A 4,279-nucleotide genomic window follows, 5' to 3' on the forward strand; every position below is an offset into this window, starting at 1 on the left:
CATTCAGAGATCACACAGATTACAGCAGGGGTCAGCAACCTTTCAGAAGTGATGTGCTGAGTCTTCATTCATTCACTCTAATTTAAGGTTCCACGTGCCAGTAATACATTATAACATTTTTAGAAGGTCTCTTTTTATAAGTCTATAATATATAACTAAGGTTGTATGTAAAGTAAATAAGGTTTTTAAAATGTTTAAGAAGCTTCATTTAAAATTAAATTAAAATGCAGTCTTAGACTGAAAATTGACTGAACAGAATTCTACTTAGAAGTTGCATGTGCTCAGCACGGCATTTGATGCAGTGTGAGAAAGGGCGCTAAACTGTGGACTTTTATGGTACTGACAACAGTTCCAGGTTTTGAGCTGTAGATGTGGGTAGTCACATATTTTTGATTGATCAGAAAAATTGATTGCCTTTTCTGGGATCTGAAACTTTATTTTCATAGTCACCTTTTGCAGACCCCTTAGACGTAGTCTGCAGACCCCAGGGGTCGGCAGACCACACACTGAAGACCACTGCACTAGATGCTTCAGAGGAGGGTTCAACTTGCCCCAAGTGGACAATTACAAAATAACCTTTCCATAGTAGTATCTTCTTAGTGCTCGTTATTTAGGTTATGTCTACGCTGCAATTGGGGGTGCGACTGCAGCATATTTAGACATAACTGGCTTGGGTATCAGTAGCAGCGAAGCCACGGCAGTATAGATCACAGCATAAGCTAGCTACCCAAGAAGGTACCCAGGCTTCCTGGCGTGCTGGTACTCTGGTGGCTAGTCTGTGCTGCAAAAGATTCACTGCTCTTGGTACCAGAGTAAGCCAGATTAAACTAGCTCAACTATGTGTATACATGCTGCAGTCAAACCTTTTATTGCAGTATAGACATACATTTAGTGACTGACTTATGCTCTAGAGCATGAGTAGTAATATCCCCAACTTCTTTTCATGTAATTCAATGTAACTTGAGAAGTCTCATTATCCAGATAAAACGTCTAATTCTGTTTTGAATCCTGCTAAGCTCCTGAGTTCTTCTATGACATCTTGTGGCAATGAGTTCCACGAGTTAATTAAGTGCACATAAAAACATTCATAAAGCTCAATCTGTCTTACTGAAAAAAAAATCTGATTTTCAACCAATATTTTGGCTGGGTACTTTTCCAAATCTGAAATTTGCACAGCCAAAAAACTAGGGAAGTTTCTGTAACTACAGCAACCTTAAAAGTATTTTTTTAATTCATTCAGCAAACCACAGAACCGAAATTCAGCTCTTAAAGAGAAAAAAAACATTTCTCCCAGCAGACTCAGGCTATTCAATACATTAAACTATTCCTGGCCACCAGCAATTACCTCTGTAGCTCTGTCTACCATAACTGCGCTGCAAACAGAATTTTCATCATTGTCAATATTGACAATGAAAAATTGCTAAATGGTTCCTACTTCTGCCATTATTGCTCGACAGCTTTTTACCAAATTAAGTGTTTGCACAGGTTCATATTATATACAAGATCTGAACTGATAGCACACTAGTGCTGGTGCTAATGCCAAGGCTGGCATTAGCAGCAGAAATGGGGACAACTTTCAAAGACCTGGTCCAGATCCAAATGATCCCAAAGCGTGTGGTTGTTTGGATGGAAGCCTGCTAACTAAAGATGGACCAAAACCACAGTGAAACGCTCTGTGTAAAATCCACTTGTGAGGATGAAAAGTGCCTAGTGCAAAGTATTAGCCTGTCATTATCATTAAATGTGATGAGGCAATCAGATGTTAAGGTTGGCAGGACCATTGAATGAGGAATTAAAGTACTCTCCACAATACAGACTGGACATAACCTAAAGGCATACAGAACAACATTTCCTGAAGATATTTATTAGGGTAATTCTTAAATATGCTGTTTTCTGTCTTGGACAGTTGGCCTTGATATGTCCCAGTTCATTACACTTAAAGCATCTTCCATCTGATGGGTCACTGGGTCGAGGTGAGTTACTGGAGACTGGTGAGGTGGAAGAATAGTGTGTCTGTGGCTTTACTTGGGTTGTAGGTGGGGTTTTTGGCTGCCCTCGGTTGTAGGGTTTATGGTCGGTGTGCCCTCTGGGGTATTCGTTTCCCTTGACAGTAGCTTTTTTGCTTTCTGCCACTTCCATCCATCTGGCTCCAATATCCCCCGCCTCGGTGAGATTTTTGGGTTTTCCATCTTGTATGTACCGTGTTATGTTCTCAGGAACACCATCCAAGAACTGCTCCATTTGTATGAGGAGGTGCAGTTCTTCCAAGGATTTAACATTGTGTCCTGATATCCAGGCCTCATAATTTTTCCCAACGTAGTAGGCGTGTTTGGGAAATGACACATCTGGTTTCCACTTTTGGGTTCTGAAACGCCAACGGGCATGATCCGGGGTTATCTCCATTCTGTATCTGGCCTTGGTTTGAAAAAGTTTATAGTAGTTCATGTTCTCCTTAGGCATTTCAGCTGCCACCTCTGCTAAAGGTCCACTGAGCTGTGGCCTCAATTCTACCATGTACTGGTTTTCAGGGATGCTGTACCGAAGACAGGCTCTTTCAAAATTTTCCAAGAAGGCCTCAGTGTCATCACCTATCTTGTAGGTGGGAAATTTCCTGTGATGTGGAACCATAATTGGCGAAGAGTTGTTAGGATTGGCTGGCGCATGCTGCCCAGCCTGCGCTAAGTCCAGTTCATGTTTTCTCTGTTTTTCCTTCTCTTCACTTTCTTTTTGTTGTTTTTCCATGTCTCGGCGGTGGGCCGCATCTTCTTCTTGTTTCCTTCGATGGGCCACCTCTTCTTCTTCTTGTTTCCTTCGGTGGGCCACCTCCTCTTCTTCTAGTTTTCTTTTGTGGGCTGCCTCTTTGGCTGCTTGTTCTCTTTTGTAGGCTGCCAGTTTGATGCTTTCTTCCTTTTCTTTCAGTTCCACCTCTTTTTGTCTTTTTTCCAGTTGTCGCCTGTGTTCAGCTTCTTTGATTTGTTCTTCGGCCTCCCTTTTTTCCTTGGAAGTCATGGTTCCTGTTTTCTTGTGTTGGGGTGCCCTCTGGTGTTTACTGTCTGAACTGCAGGCTCTGTTGCCTCCTGGAGTCTGCCTAGCAACAGTGCCTTTTTCCCTTTCTTGCTCTAGCTAACCTTTTCAATGTAAAGTAAACCAGAAAAACCACTTTATTTGCATGTGTATAGTGCTGGTATTTGACTCCTAATGGGAGTGCTATTGTGTGACAAAAGACCCTTTATAGCTCCTTAATGGTTCCTTGCTTAATATGCAAGCCAAAAACTGCCAGAGAGCAGAAAAAAAAATTCTCTCTGGTTCCTTTTAAAACCAAACCGTTCCTCTCTGCTTAAAAGCCCCTAGCAGAGAAAAGAAAAATATAATATTCCTACTGGCTTCTATCTTTCTCACAACGCTCCCACTCATGTCAATAACCTAGTCCCAGATTTGGACCTTAGCGTCCAAAATATGGGGGTTAGCATGAAAACCTCCAAGCTTTAGCTATCAGCTTGGACCTGGTAAAGCTGCCACCACCCAAAAAATTAGAGTGTTTTGGGGCACTCTGGTCCCCCCAAAAACCTTCCCTGGGGACCCCAAGACCCAAATTTCTTGAGTCTCACAACAAAGGGGAATAAACCATTTCCCTTCCCTTCTCCCTTCCAGGTATTCCCTCCCTGGGTTCCTGGAGAGATAAACAGAAGCAAACTCCGTGAATCTAAACAGAGGGATTCCACCCTCCCCGTTTCCAGCCTTGGAAAACAGAAGTACCGAGAGCTAATCTCTCTTCCCCCCTCACCCAGAGGGAATGCAAAGTCAGGCTAGTAAATCTAACACACACAGATTTCCCCCTGACTTCTTCCTTCCACCAATTCCCTGGTGAGCACAGACTCAATTCCCTGGAGTTCCCCACTAAAGAAAAACTCCAACAGGTCTTAAAAAGAAAGCTTTATGTAAAAAGAAAGAAAAATACATAAAAATGGTCTCTCTGTATCAAGGTGACAAATACAGGGTCAATTGCTTAAAAGAAATATGAATAAACAGCCTTATTCAAAAAGAATACAATTCAAAACACTCCAGCAACTACATACATGTAAATATAAAAAAACAAACCTATCTTTGTACTCACAACTTGGAAACAGAAGATTAGAAAGCAGGAAATAGAAAAATCCTTCCCATAGCCGAGAGGGACAGGCAGAAGAACCAAGAACAAAGGACTCACACACAAACTTCCCTCCACCCAGATCTGAAAAAGTCTGGTTTCCTGATTGGTCCTCTGGTCAGGTGTTTCAGG

Source organism: Gopherus evgoodei, chromosome 15, assembly GCF_007399415.2.
Source record: "Gopherus evgoodei ecotype Sinaloan lineage chromosome 15, rGopEvg1_v1.p, whole genome shotgun sequence".
In the NCBI taxonomy this organism is placed as follows: domain Eukaryota; kingdom Metazoa; phylum Chordata; order Testudines; family Testudinidae; genus Gopherus; species Gopherus evgoodei.